The following is a 16,366-nucleotide window of genomic DNA, read 5'->3' on the forward strand; positions in this document are numbered from 1 at the left end:
TGTCAATCTCTTAGAAAACAACAGACAACTCGCATTTAACTCAAGCTACACTCAAATGACAAAAATCACCAAAAGCTAGTAACTAATCGACAAACAAATCATAATCGTTACAGCATCAAACAACATCCAAATGTTACGAAACTTCTAGGATATGTTTATGAGACCTAAGCATACATGCTTATGGTCTCAAATTGGGTCTTACAAGATGGCGAGCACGTTTTTTCAAGCAAAAAAAGAAACGAGCGATTCCATCAATAAAGCTCTTGACTTCTTGTGTCATCTCAGGGCCTTGAGAAATCTATCCAAATGAGGAGCATGAAAAATAAGTGCAGCACATAATTTCATGAAAGAATCTATCGTTATCGATGCCACCCGGAGTAGGAGATTAATGTGAAAAACTTATACCACTACATGCCATCACCCTCTAGCCATAGCCTCCACTATAGTCAAAGAGAGCTGCAATCTAAGACCCGAACCACTCCTTCTATAGTCGGCGTCCTCTCTCTTTCCTCCTACACCTGAAGTAGAGATGAAAAAATTATCTCAAGCACCAAAAAATTCAATCAACCTTGCTACACAATCAACCCTAGTGACAACAATTGAACAATATGTAGATCCACATGGGCTCCACAAGGACTATCAATTAATTGGAAATATCAACATATTGGAGAGACCAAGATAAGGGCAAGATTCCCAGATGAGTAGAATGGAAGGCGCGTGCGCACACACACACACACACACACACACAGTAGGCACTTTAAAAGGCATCTCAATCTGATAGGCCTTCACAAATCCTACACTAGTCTAGACTCTAGGGGGATCATCTAGAGAGAGAAAAAGAGAAACCCTTTTAGGACTCTCCCTTAAGCTAGAGTCACTTTAAAAAGTTTGAATTGTGGATTGAGAAAGTTTTCAAGATGTATGCAATCAAATAAGGGATTGCATTGTGGATTGAAATTTAAACCGGCTTCTACAATTGCAGTCTTACCAAAGATAACTTTAGCGTTGCCCTTACCCCTAGTGCTTCTTGCTCTCCCACTCAGACAACATTGTCCCACATTGTCATCCCCAAAGGTTCTTTACCTACTATACTCTCTCTCTCTCTCTCTCTCTCTCTCTCTCTCTCTCTCTCTATGAGAGGAGTATCTCCTCATTTCTCCATATAACTTTAATGCGGGCTCTCCCAATCAAGCAACATTGCCCCACCTTGTCATCCCCCAATTTTCTTTACCAACTCTCTCTCTCTCTCTCTCTCTCTCTCTCTCTCTCTCTTTTTGAAAGAAAGGTTCTTATATTACAATGTTAGTTTACAGTTTACAGTTTGCTCAATATGAGCATACATCGCTGCTGGAGTTCCTTATCTCCGAGGGTCATGACATCTTCGAGCACCCTGTTTTCGATTTCTTGTGATGGAATTCTAGTGCTCGATACACGTACATGATCATAGAAACTTATATTCCTCATGTTCCAGATGTACCATACATACCAAAGCCAAAAAGAATGCAGGCAAAAAAGCATTGATGAGTCCTGTGTTTTGAAGAATCCAAACATGCATGTGAACTTTGTGAACTTGATTCCCCAAGCTTGATTCCACCAAAACTTGAACCATTGCCACCAGTCCCTAACTTGACTGCAATCCCAAAAGATGTGTCTCACTGTTTCGTTTGTATGACATACACTGCAGGCTCCTGTTCTAGTTCCCTTTTTGAGCATAAGCATGGCTGAGGGGATAGCTCCCATCACTACCCTCCACATAAATACCTTAAGCTTAAATGGCGATTGAAGCGTCCACAAGCTTGCAACAAGTACTTTAATCCACCAGTCATTAGTTTGCGACATAGACCATTGTTGATCGCACCTAATGGCTACATCAACCTCAATATGGAGAGCAGCATAAAACTTATCTGTTTTGCATGACCACCAACTTGCATGTGAAGAGGGTAGCTGCCAGTCTTTGTGTCTATCCTCTGCATTGACCAAAGCGATATGAGGTAAGGGGTGAACCAATGCGCATAAATGGTTCCAAGCTATCCTAAGCCCATTGCCGAGTCTGAATTCCCTTCTTGCTACAAGAAACTCTTTTGGAATGTGACTAGCATCCATAATCTGGCTAATTTGTACTATGCCTTTTTTTAACATAGAAAGGGCTTTTTTTCCAATGAGCATTGCTGGTGGTGTCTGAATACATGGCTCCAAAAGACACTCTCAGCTCCTAACAAATTCCCTGTATATCGCTGGCGGCCATTCCACTGGAGTTTAGAGGCAATAATCTTCCAAGATGTAATCAGCATTTGCAACACAATGAACCCAGTTTTAATGGGTGCTGCAGTAAAAAGCTTATCCCAAATGCAACACAATGAACCCAGTTTTAATGGGTGCTACAGTAAAAAGCTTATCCCATGATGTAATATTCCAAGTGCCATGAAAATATACCACGGAGCAGTCAATGAGGTACCATAAGCATAGGGACCAGTAGGTATCTCTTTGTACCATATGTTGCATGAGAGGCCCCCTCCTAGCATGCGCATGTGTTGTAAGATTCAGTATGCCCAATCCTCCATGCTTCATAGGCATGGTGAGGCGGTCCCCGGCAATAGGAGCATCAGACACTTTTTTCTTTCCCCACAAGAATCGAGCCAGGGCAGTTTTGAAAGGCTATAGGTATTTCTCTGTCCAATCCAGGAGAGGTATATAGTACAGTATACATGGCAAGAGGATAGCCTGGATAATCCGCAGTCTTACATGTAATGGCCGCTCTTCACAGTGCGAAGAGGCTACCTTCGTCAATACTCTCTCAAGAACCCATTCTCGAAGAGATTTCATGGACACTTCCACTCCAACTAGGTAGCCTAGATGTCAAAATATGTGTCCTTTTGGTAGCCTCTTACCATTCCAGACAAGCGCATGAAAATTTCTGGTAGTAACATCTATCAGTGTTGATTTTGCGAGATTTATGTGTAACCCTGCTGCAATGGAGAAGGTAGACAGAAAAGCCATACATCTAGCAATGTTAACATTATTGGCTTTCAAGAACAAGATAGTGTCGTCAGCAAACCCCTGACCAACCAGTTTCTCATTGCCCAAATGCAAACCCTGTATCTTATTTTGTTGTACCAGTGAATCCAGGTATGTGAACAATGGGTGTGTAATCACAACAAACAGTAGGGGGCTAAGGGGGCACCCTTGTCTGACGGACCTTGAGATAGGTACTTTGTCTGAAAGGATACCATTAATAAGAATTCTGGACCATGCATCTTGTCCTAACATGTAGATACATGCACCCATTCGAGGACCAAATCCTAGTTTTTTAAGCACCATCTTCACAAAATCCCAGAGCACTGTGTCAAAAGCCTTGGCAAAATTAATCTGAAATAATACTACATCTTGCCCACTTTTGATTGCATGTTCAATGCCCAAATTCACAGTGAGAATGTTGTGGTAGATAGATCGTCCTACTATAAACCCAGATTGAGCCTTGTGTATATGCTTTTGGAAGAAGGGTGTAATCCTCAAGGAAATGGCCTTGGCCAACAGTTTGTATATGATTCCCATCATGGTAATAGGCCTCCAATCGCCCATAGTCTTTGGGAATAACGTTTTGGGCAACAGTTTGATAATACCCTGTTTGAGGCATGGATCCAAGCATTGAGCAATCCACGAGGCATTGAGCATGGGCACAATAATGCTCTTAACTTGATCCCAATATTCTAGCAAGAACTCCTTAGAGAGCCCACACATGCCTGGGGTTTTATCATTAGGTAGTTTGGATAGAGAAAATTTTAGTTCTCCCTCAGTAAATTGTTGCTCCAGTCTCTCTGCATTAGTCTGCTGAATGCATGAGTCCACCGTGTCAATAATGTCACTAGTTGCCTTCATTTTGGCCTCAGTATTATCTGCATCTTGGTGAAGAATTTTTGTGAAATAGACTACAGCATGCTCCATAATATCCTTACTTTGCTCCAATTTTTGTCCGATGTCAGTATGCACCACTGCCATACATTCCCTTCTGCGCTTACTTTTAAGTTTCTGAAAGAATATTTTAGACATGTCATTACAATCTTTCAAAGCATGTTGCCTGCATAAGAAATGAGCTTTAGTGGCCTGCATTATTTCCTCATTTTGGATTACATCTCTGGCATTCTTGTATCTGGCCACATCCCCGTGACACAATGCACCAAGGCTGGCCTGCATAGCTACCTCCTTGATGACAGTTACTGCATTGCAAATCTTATCCCTGGATTCTGAAGCTATGACTTTCCCCACATTTCTGATACATTTTTGCATGCCAGCAGAGAGTGTCGCCCAAGCTAACAGGGGATTGGGACAGGAGATCTGCACCTCATCAATAAGAATCAAGATTTCTTTCCTAAATAGGTGATGTTTCAACAGCGAGTTATTAATCATCAGCAGTCTCTTTGGACCAACTTTATTTTGCGTAGGTTCCAGCTGATGTAGAGATAGCGTGAGAGGAAAGTGATCAGATAAGGCTGTAGACATATTCACCTGCATATCATCCATTATAGGGAGCCAGTCCGTATGAATATAATATATTCGATCGAGTCTAGACCATGAGGCTATGTGTGCATCTGAATGAAAAGTAAAACCTGGGTTGTTTCGCTGAGAGCACTCCCATGCATCCACAAGAGATAATGACTGTATGAGGATATCCCATCATCCTCGCTCACTACAGTTTACAACCGTGCCGATGGATGTAGTATCTGACGCATTAAGTACCATGTTGAAGTCCCCAGCCAAAATCCCCCCTTATAGAGAGAGATCAGCTAACCAATCCCATAACAACTGGCGATTTGTACTATCATTATCTACATAAACATTAACACGATGCAGTGTCCCCAATTCAGATTTCACTAAAAAAAATTGAGCAGCGACTAGTATGATGATCTAAAGTCCATTGTGGGTTTAAGCTAGCTTTGATACAAGTTAAGGTACCAGAGTAGCCATTTTTGCCGCCTGCATAATGACAAATGTAACCTCTGTAGCATGACCAAACCAGCACGCTTATGAAGCTTGTGCTCTTGCACACAACAAATATCCATATCAGAGTTTGTGAGCCAATTGAAGAATGTGGCATATAGGGACATTTAGGCCTCTAACGTTGAAGGTTGTGAATTTCATGTACAGTTATTTAGGGTAGACGGGTCAGGGGTAGACAGGACGATTTGTGTATCCCCTTCTTCTAACTCTGCGTCATTCATGGTTACCTCCAGATTTATGGCAGGAGGATCAACGGTCTTGGTAGTTTTTGTACTTGTTGACTACAGAGTCAATAATAGCTAAGGACTCAGGAGAAGGCATGTCCTGTAGAGCGTCATAGACATTGGGTGAAGTATACCCTGTAGGTCCATTTCTGGATTTGAAGGTCCTTTTGGACAACTGAAAGCCCTCCGAGTCAACTATCCTCTTACCTTTATCCTGTTGCTTGTTGTTTTTTGAGGTAGACGCTTAGTTAGGTGCCTAGTTACCTGCATGCTTGGGGGCAGTCCTGCTTGTCCCAGGAGGCTGAGCATATGCCACTGGTTTTGGCTGAGCAGGGGTGATAGGGTTCTATTAACAGCAACTGAAGAAGAGCTTTTACCAAATATTTGTTCGCGTGGCACCAAGTGTTTACTGCCTGGTTAGGAGGGAATTAAATCTGCATTGGTGACCAATAATGTGGGGCAGTTCTTAGAGAAGTGTCCATCCAGTTCACAATGGTAACAATTGCCAGCTAAGCTACCACCCCATTTTAAATATATGACAATTCTCCCTACGCCCTCTAATTCAATGTCCAGAGTGTCTGGAATAGGTTTGTCGGTTTGCCACATTATACATACTCGATTTCTCTTGGGGCAATTGATGGTAGGGGCGAACAGCACCTTGCCTAGAGAGGCAGCCATCTCTCCAATGCAAGGCCACAGAAAGGAGGGTAGCTCCACAAAGTCCACCCATACAGGGCAAGTCGTCATAAGCTCCTCTTTAATAAGCTTGACTGGTTGCCATGGGAGCACGTGGACTACGTGCCCACATAGTATAATGGTAGAGGCAGATAGAATTGCCTGTTGGTCGTCATGCTTGAAGAAGAATACTTCGAAAAGGCCAGATCCATTGTAGAAGATCTTGTCCACTGCTGCCTGCTTAAATCTAAAATCCAACACCCCTGCGATGTCCCCAGCTGGGGGAAGCTTGCCCGTGAAATACAAAACAGCTGCTCTGTCTTTGAAGAGATGAAATTGATTCCAGACCAGGTTTGCTGGAATTCTGACATGGTGCTATCCCTTAACATCAGGATCGTGGGTGAGGGTTTCTTTAAGTGCATCACTGAGAACCTTGGGATCAAGGGGGTTGGGAGGATACTCAGAAGCCAATGATGCCCTCGCTGTCAGTTTCGGGTTGAGCTGAAAGGCTTCTGGCAGCACCATTGCTTGCAAGCAAAAGCACGGCTTCACTACAGCCCCGCCATGGCGACCTGCTTCTCTTTGGCGCTCTCGCTCTCTATCACTGCCGGTGCCCCCTCGTCTCACTGACCTGCCATGAAGTCTCAGAAATTCAACATGGCGACCTGCTTCTCTCTCTCTCTCTCCCGGCCCGCGGGTTAAACTTGGGTAGCGCAAAAATCGAGGCAAAGAGGACGGTCCGGAAGTGGGAGGTGGGATCTTGAGGCGGGTTGCGCAAAATCTCAGGCCTATGTCGGCCGGTTAGGAACCCGCCACCTCATAGTCCAAGTTTTGGGTCACATGGGCTAACCAACACACCTGCGTGCACATGTTGCACTCGTCTGATTTTTATAATGTATTATGTTTAAAAACATGCACTACCCGGGTTTAGGGGGTCCAATTTGTGACCGGGTTTAGTTTTGATAGGACTACAGCTGCGATTGCATAAAATCTCGTGTGTGGACTTGGCAACCATGGATCCCCTCACCACTCCGCATTTAATTTTGTGTGTTACTTAGTCCTGAGGAGTATCCGCCCATTTCCCCATATAACTTTAATGCAATAATGAAATCCTGCTTTTCCCAAAAAATTGATGATCTGAAAATCATGGGAAGGAACACTTTATGTATCAACCAATGGAAAAATTTGTAGAGAAAACAACAACCCAAAATTAATTCCTATATTTAGACAAAAAATGAGAACACAACTTTAAAGCTTTTTTGCTTTGAGAAATCCAAAAAGAAAAGCTCTCAAGCATATTGAGGAAGCCAGACAGCAATCAAAACAGGAGAATGGTGCCTAGAACCCGTTCCGACTGTTGTTCAACTTCTTCAACATGCTAGAGGGTGTGTTTTTTTCATAAAAATTTGATCCAATTCAACCAAGACGCGGATTTTATTTTTATTTTTTTAAATCTACCGCAGCATTGCATGGATCCACCGATAGTGTCGCACACTCGATGCCAAAACCAATCGGTGCCAGTGCAGACTGGTTTAAACTAGTTTTCTAAAAAACTTTTATCCAACAAACCTACGGATGAAAAATAATTCAGGTAGATTGGCTAAGTTTGAATGTTTTGGCACGAGATTTCTCTAAATTTTCCAGCTTTCCTCAACTTCCAATTTAGATTTGAGAGGTTATGTGAAAACCTTGTTTTTTTGGAGCACTACCAACTACAGCTGATTTGATAAAAAAAAGTAAAAACAAAAGCTTTTGTCGAAACCTGTTGGAACCAGTGCGCGCTGGCGCGAACTGGTTTTGACAGAGAACTACTTGCTCTAAGACGGTCCTCTTTCCTTACGCAGACACAGACCAAAGGCCTTGTTGCCTTGGAGATTATGGCATTTCTCTGTCTCTCGTTGTTGCCACGCGTGCCTACTGTCTCTCTAGTCCGCAACCAGATCAAGAGCTCACAGCCTCGGCGTTGTATGCAAGCAGCGATCACCTTATCGATCTCTTTCAACATGACTTGATCATCACTGCTTGTGGATGGACTCAGGAAGAGAGATTACTCCACTCACCAGCATGCTTACGTCAACCCATCACTGCCTCGTCATCACCTGAGGTGCCCTTGTCATTCTCACCCTCAGCTAGCAGCGCATGCTCACCCTCAGTCCCTCGCCCCCTCTGCTCGAGAAAAAATTAGCATGGCACTGCTCGGAGACTCGGGACTCAGTCGGGAAAGAGTTAATGCAACATCACCAGACATCTTGGCATCTTACACAAGAAGATTTAGAAATATTCTCATGTAGGAAAATAGAGTCTTTTTCAATGTTTTTCTTACAATGCATAACATCATGAGCTTCTGCTCAAGAAGCACCGCATACCTAGCTAGCTATGCGGTGCCTCTTGAGCAAAAGCTCGTGATGTTGAGGTAAGTCACAATGTGGGAATTATTGTGAGAAATTATCTAAAACTTCTTGGGTTGATACTATGCAACTCCATTGCTCCTCATTCATCACCAAGGTCCAAAGAAAACTTCTCCATTTTTTTCGAGCTTGTGAAGGTGGCCCCTCCGTGCCTTGCAAAAGGCAAAAATGGCTCCGTCCTTCTCATTCTCGGTTGCGCTTGGGATATTGGGCCAAAGGTGAAGGGATATGGTGGTGGTAGCGCTCTTCGCTTTCGTGCCAATCTGGGTCCTCATAGTCCGAGCTTGAAAGAGAGCTATGGGAGGCCCGTTATGAGTTGTTGTAGATGAAGTCAAGGTAATGCGTCGAGCCTCCAACCACCACAAAGGTGAGCATGCTTCTTACCGCTAGCATGGTTGAATCACAATGCGCATGTCTCCCTTCCCTACATTCACCCTACCGTCAAACCCATCTCTTACACACTGACACCATTTAGCAAAAGAGTTGGCACATTATACTATACTGAAGTCTGAGCCCACCAATTTGCTTCCTTGAGACAGAATTGCATGGCTTTGCAAGGTGCAATGCATGTTTGAACACTAAGACAGAGTTGTTTTCCAACAATTTTATGAACCATGTGATCACTTTAGAATTGGGTTTTGCATTAGCAAATCCCCATATTCTGAATTCAAAATATGTGTGTAAGGAGATACAAGATGGATTTGGTGAACAACCAGAGGATGAGTAACGCATAATTAACTTTGGAGATTGGACGTAGGGTTATAGTATTCTGTGACATGAAGTGGCTTCTTGGCCTTGCTAAGTCTTGAAGTAAAGGTTTGTTACAGAATAACCAAAAACGATGAGATTATTCTTTACTATCTGGGTAGGGAGATTAAGTATGTGTAATTAATTACGATAATGGTGTGACAAGCATGCCACTTTTGTAGCTTGCTTCCTGGTTTTTGGTTGCACAGGTTGATGTAGTTCTCTCTCTCTCTCTCTCTCTCTCTCTCTCTCTCTCTCTCTCTCTCTCTCTCTCTCTCTCTCTCTATGTCATTTCTCTTTTACCTCCCCCCATTTCTCATACACAAGGCATTAACAAATTCATTAACCTCCTTTCTAATTAGGTAATAGCCTCCTCTCTCTTTAGTCTCTTTAAGTGCACTTACATGTACGACAAGAACATTAAAGTTGCGGTTTGCAAGCCCAAAAAAGAGTTAAAAGAATCTCGTTGCTCATCTAGGCTCCATCGACGTTGATTGCTATTGCTAGTATGCAAGAAAAAGTAATTGGTCTCTTTACAAAACAACATACACATTAGCCTCAAAAAAAGTCCATCATGTCAAACTCTAAAGCCCTTGCACTTCTATAAAGTTCTAGCATGCAATGATTTTTGTTGATTGGTATGCATGTTGTTTTACCATTTAATGCAAGGCAAGAATCTCAAGAGCAATCAAGAATCAACTGATGAGGAAAGGGATTTTAGATGAGAGGGCAGAAGACCTTATCTATTTATGGTGGCCTTATTCCATTGGGCATGTAAAGCATGAGCATGAAGAAAATGAGTCTTACAAAATGGTGAGCTAGTTTTTTCGAGCGAGAAAAGAAACGAGCAAGTCCCTGAGCAATAAATTTATTTGTGAAACAAATCTATGTGTGCTAATGTCCAGTGTAGTAATGACTCTAATTGTGGTTTTCAAGGAAGCCTTCCCTCTTTGGGAACCGTGATGAATTGCATGACTACATAATTAAATGCCCTCCTTGTTTCATTTTTTAACTTTTATGTGTATGAGACATACACTTTTATTCGGCCAAATTGAATAACGTGAATTCATGATACCCTCATAAATGTTTAAAACACATAAACTGTTTTGAACAACTGCCAAAATGGGTCCATGGTGTCGAGGACCCGTTTCGACACAGTTGTCCGGCTTCTTGAACATGCACGAGAGCCTTTTTTTTAATATAAATGTGATCAAATATGCAACACACATTTTGAAAATACATATAAATAGTGAGAATCTTTTAGAGATGTTCCATGAGAGGTAGGATCAAGCGAAAGTGGACAAGCACAGCTGCAGCCCACCATTGGTAGTAGAAAGGTTGTGCAGTCCTAGTCGTCGCCGGTTGAGGACGATAGCAACACCAATTCAAGATGGTCAGTGAAAATGAAAGGGCTGCAAATGGGGATGAGGGGGGCATGTCGAGGCATTCCTTTTCACATGATGCTCTCACTCTAGGAGTGTGCCTAAGTGATCTAGCAACCCCAAAACTTTGGGGTTCGACCCTCCCCCGGAATTTTATGTAACGATCAGCTACATATGAGATCATGAGAGATGAGAAATGGGATCTTACGGATTCCTATGATTAAATCTACACTTAGATCTAGTAAGTGTGTGGAATCTAGTTTTGACAACTTGCTCATTTTATATAAAAAAACAAAAAATATATAGCAGTAGCATCCGATCCCATTGCAATAGCGCTCAAATTCTCCATCGTCGAAATTGGTGCCGCCCAGTGCTAAAATCGGTATGCGCTAGCATGCATTGGTCTCGCTTACAATCACAAAGTCTATAGGAAGACCATGAGCTAGAAGAAAATCGGGATGCAATGTATTTTAACCTTCTGAAAATTTTAAATCTCGATTAAATTTTGAGATTGCTTTTGAGAAAACGGGAAAATTTACACAAGTTTTAGTGTAATTACCGGCAAAAGCTTCAAATTTTGACCTAAAAGCCGATATAAGCTTGTCCTTATTTTCACCGGTTAGTAAAAAGTATTTTTCTAGCCCTACTCGGAGTGGGAAGGCCCGCTGAAGTTGACAATATGTTTATAAATAAAGATTCGAAAGCCTGTTGGAACTAGTCCGCGCCGCCCGGACTACGCCGCCGCGGACTAGTTCTAACAGGTTTCAGAAGGGTTGGAGAGGGGCAGTTGGAGAGGGGGCGCGACGATCGCAGACGGCAAAACCTGGCACTTTTTTTCTCTCTAACTCTCTCCCATTACTACTATGCAGCTTTGAAAGGTTCGATTATATAGTGCTTGTTGAACCTGCTGGAGCTGGTCCGCGCCGGCGCGGACTGGTTCCAACAGGTTTCCCATGAAGCTTCAATATGCTCTCCCTCTGATTACCGGTGGACGTATTCAGTATCGACCACCCTGCATCTACTCCGATGGCTTCTTCACCCAAAGGCCTCATAGCCTCATTGGCCGATGAGATGCCTAGACGAGCATCACTACACAGCTTTGAACGGCGGAAGGCGCAATTGGAGGTGCTGATCCTATGTCTGCTAGGCAAGCGCAAAATAAAACTCTGTCATGCTCTTAAGAACCCATGATCACGTAGTACGGTCACTAGCGAGGGCAAAGAAGCTGCTTGCGTGTTTAACTCCATGTGATAGAGATGGACACGGATGTCTGGTATGGCCAGAGTGTAGAGAACAAGACTCTTGTCTCTGCTTTCCCCATGATGCATCGACAAGAAGGATCAGCTAGACAGAATATGCACAGCATGAGGCAGAGGGTGTGTGTCTGCTTATGCCGCCAAAAACAGAGAGAGAGAGAGAGAGAGAGAGAGAGAGAGAGAGAGAGAGAGAGAGAGAGAGAGAGAGAGAGATTCCTGGCCAGCTAAGAACGAGTCACAGAGAGAGAGCTGATGGCGATGATGTATGGCGATGGGGGTGGGCCTTTGGGCGCTTTGGGAGGGTGGCGGCGCCAAGCTGCTACCCTCATCATAATAATTAAAAAATCCGTTTTTTCTCTATTAAAAAACTTTCATGGGCTTGTTCCCACAATCAAGGGTGGAAAAAGTTCTCCGAGACTGGTGGAGAGAGAGAGAGAGAGAGAGAGAGAGAGACAAGAAGATTTAGAAATTTTCTCATGTAAGAAAACGGAGTCTTTTCAATGTTCTTCATACAATGCATAACATCATGAGCTTCTCCTCGAGAGGCACCGCATACCTAGCTAGGTACGATTGGGGGTAGGTCGGGCCGGGGGCCCAATCGTACCTAGCTAGGTATGCAGTGCCTCTCGAGCAGAAGCTCATGATGTCGAGGTAAGTCAGAATGTGGGAATTATTGTGAGAATTTGTCCAAAACTTCTTGTGAGAGAAGATCGTAGTATTTAGTATTCGGGACAAACCATTTTCCCAATTAGACAAAATTTCTTTTCTTGAATTTGTCAAGAGGATTTTTTTTTAAAAATAAGGTCGTTTTTTCAAATTTTCACACTATTTTTCACTATTCTGGGGCGGCATTTCTCCTTTTACGCTTGCCTTCAACCGGCATTTTTGAAATTGAAACGGCACGATATTAAGATGAGAAAAATGGGCCAAGGGCTATTATTGGCACATGGGGACACATTTGGTGTTGCTTTCAATAAATTTTCACGCAAGGGGCTACTCAAAAATTTGAGCCATTTTAAGGGTTTATCTCCAAGATCTGACGTCACACAGAGGTGATTCCCACATGTCTAGACTGACTAGGCAACCTGCTCGCAGGTTCGAGACCAATTTTCCTCCATCAATCTAGCTTAGATCTATGAGGGGAAAACTAGCTTTTATCTAAGGAAAGGACACTTGATCACTTTGACAATATTTTGTTTGGCCAAGGACTTCATATTTGACATAAATTGATGAGAGGGCTCTCTACCGATCTAAGGACCAGAGGCTCATCACTGATCTAACAACTATCCACTGATCTAAGTCACAAAAAGGGAGTCGGCCTACTTTGTCTTATAATTTTTATTTCTCTTTGTGCATGTAGATTTTAAAGAAATCTAAAAACAATTAAAAATTGAGAAAATTTTCTTTAAAAAGTGTTGCATTTGCTCATAGCAATCCATAGAGGGGGAACCCACATGTTATTTAGGTTTGGAACAACCCTAGCGTCGGGTTCAAAAGTTCCTTCAAGAGCATCCACCCGTAGAAATCGAGACATGGCTTAACCCAAGTTGGGCTGATCCAATACCCAAAGAACATAGTGCCCTTGAATCTGAAGAAAATTCCACGTGCGACACCTCTTCCATGGCATCCACCACAAGGTTCCATGGTAGCGAAGTTTATGAGATAGCTAGAGATACTTTATGACGTGGAATTTTCTTAGGGCCTCAACATGTAAGGAGGTTTGAGATTTTGAAGCCTCCTTTGCTTTGTGCTAATTTTAGATGTACGACCTTTTTGTGTTGTGGTGCTAGTCGAATCCAGCATGGACATGATTATTTTCTTCAATATACCTTACACTTGCATCAATTTTTCAAGGGTGCTGCACATATTTGCTCAGTAATTAGCTTTGCTCGATTTTCTTTGCTCGTTGATTGGAAAGCCCCGGTCATATCAGCACTTATTGTTCAAAGCCAACAAGGATGGGAAGTGATATGTTTCCACTTCCCCATCAGATTCCTAAGGGCTAATGATTATGCATTGGATATACAGGGAGATCAAGGTACTGAACAAGAAAATCAATGGTGGTCATGTGTGTATTATGTGGGTTGAAAAGAAAGAAGCAGATATGCTACCCGTAGGCAAAAGAGAGAGGGAAGGCTATGCCTCCAAATCCCAGCAAAAAGAAAGGGAAAGAGAAAGAGGGTGAAGATAAAAAATCCAAGAGAAAGAGAAGACCTCGTAGACGGTTTGAAGTAGCAAATTTACCTTTGGGAGAAGGCCAAACAGCTTACAGATTTAAGGAAGACCTGATTGGGAGGAAAGTAGATTGTACTTTTGGACAATTGATGAATGTGGTGCCCAAACCTAAGAGGCAATGGAAGTCATTAGTGAATCCATAGAAAGAGCCGAAGCATGGACAAGTCAGAGTGTTGGTTGTGGGAGAGTTACCCGACATTTGTCATGTGGTGAACGCTTGGCACAAAGGTGTGGGCATTGCAGAGGCCTACATTGATGGAGGTGCTCAAGTTTGTGTGATCACACAGTCATGTGTCGAGAGACTGGGTCTCATTACATGCGGAAGCTCTGGGTTTCGGATTCGACTAGCAAACCATGCCAAAGTGAAGTGTTTGGGGTTAATTAAGAATTTGGAAGTTGAAGTCTTTAACGTGAAGGTTATATTAAACTTTCATGTTATACTAGCTAGCCTGGGAGCTTTTCGTCTCATTTTGGGACGACCTTGGTTGAGAGCTTTTGGTGCTGTGCAAGATCGAGGCAAGGGAACAATCTGTGTGCATGGCAGGAAGGGTGAAAAGACGGTGTTTGATATGACTACCAAGCAACATATGGCACTAGAAGATGTGAGTGAGAATGATGAATCCGAAGTTACCAGTGAAGACAATTCTGAAGATTCAGAAAGTAGCTCTGATTCCAATTCTAGTGATGAGGGTGAAGTGTCATTCTTATTGTTGGACAAGGAGAAGAGGGAAGTGGGTGAAATGTTGCAAGTGTCATGGAATATAAATGCTTCCAGCCTTTTAGAGCAACTTGAGGAGTTGATGCAGCCTAGACAAGAATTGCTAGTGAAGAAAGAGTTGATTCAAAATATGCTGAGTACCGATCTGACACAAGGAGAAAGAAGGGAGGACTTAGCAATGTTGGACATGTTTCCAAATCTTTTCATCACTTCATATCAAGAAATAAGGGGTTTTGTTGGAGATCTTGTGAAGATTGAACTAGTTGAAGGGGCAAAGCCAATACGACAAAAATTAAGAAGGATGGGTAAGGAGCAGATGAATGCTTTAACGGAAAAAGTGGATAAACTTTTAGATGCAGGGTTCATTGTGCCAGTTGATAATTCTGAATGGGTGAGCTCTGTAGTGGTCACTCCAAAGAAAGATGGGTGTTGAAGAGTTTGTGTTGATTACAAGCCATCAAATGCAATAACCAAGAAAGATCCTTACCCTTTGCCTTTCATTGTAGATGAAGTGGCTATCTTTGAAAGATACAGTGCTATGATGGTTATTCAGGATATTTTCTTGCTCTTGAAGACCAGAAAAAGACTACTTTTATCACACCATGGGGTTGTTTTTGCTTTTGTTGCCTTCCTTTTGGGTTGACAAATGGGCCTGGAGCTTTTGAAAGAAAAGTGGGTTGGGTCCTTACCCCGTTTCTTGGGAAGTTTGTCAAAGGATTCATAGATGATTTTTGTGTATACAATTCAAGGAAAGAGCATGTTCAAAAGCTTGAAATGACTTTTGCAAGGTATGACGAATGCGGGGGTTAGTTGAACCCTAAGAAATGTCATTTGGCACAGCCACGGGTGAAGTTTCTTGGACATGTGATTTCAAAAAAAGGGATTGAAGCGGATCTAGAGAAAGTGGAGGCTTTGTTGTCAATGTCATCTCCAAAAGATATCAGACAGTTGGCCACGAGGAATCCCAAACCCCGAGCGATATTTTCAAGCGACCCCTAAACCAAGAATAACAAGGCAAGGTACCCTATCATAAAAACCAAGATAATCAAGGAAAAACAAGATCTCATCTCTTTACTGCCCATCAGTCCTGACCACCCTTCCTCAAGTCTCCTTGGTCTTGCTCTTGGCAAAACACCCCCCATTGCAATAATAGTTGGAACCACTCTGAGCACATCACACACGTAATGGTGCAATAGATCATGAATAATAGATTTGTCACATTGAAACTCATTGACCTTAGGTACTGCTACATTAGCATAAACACTTGTTTGGCACCAAAACAAGACACTTAGGTGTCCCTTTTTTCAGGAATTGGATCACCTGCCATGCAGGTAAAAATAATCTAAAAATATCCTCTTGTGGAAGTCTAGAGAGAGAAAGAGGAGGATAAGGTTTTGAACACATGAGAAGAGCACGACTAAAAACAAACCTATTTCTAACCATCCACATTGTCCTTGACAGATAGTAAAAGGAAGAGTAGGGGAATATTTTTAGCAAGTGAAAACAAATCTCTTCCTAGCCATCCACATCGGCGTGGACTACAAGCAAGAGAATAAGTAGGCAAAACTTTAAGCACCACAAAAAATCTATGTATATCCATCCACGTCAGCATAGTGTATTCGAAAGAGAAAGAGTGCGTGAAAATTTGAGCATCCAAAAAGAGAAAAGGTAAAAACAAGTCTCTATCTAGCCATCCATGCCGACGTGGCATGCTAGAGAGAGAAAG

At 42.6% G+C, this 16,366-nt stretch overlaps 1 pseudogene; it reads right to left on the reverse strand.

Moving 5' to 3' along the window:
- Nucleotides 1–1,271: 1,271 nt before the first annotated feature.
- Nucleotides 1,272–2,823, reverse strand: LOC147448729 (uncharacterized; annotated as a pseudogene).
- Between the last annotated feature and the right edge of the window lie 13,543 nt (nucleotides 2,824–16,366).

The sequence above is a fragment of the Adiantum capillus-veneris genome, chromosome 10 (assembly GCF_014529385.1).
Source record: "Adiantum capillus-veneris isolate H3 chromosome 10, ASM1452938v2, whole genome shotgun sequence".
NCBI classification, from domain to species: domain Eukaryota; kingdom Viridiplantae; phylum Streptophyta; class Polypodiopsida; order Polypodiales; family Pteridaceae; genus Adiantum; species Adiantum capillus-veneris.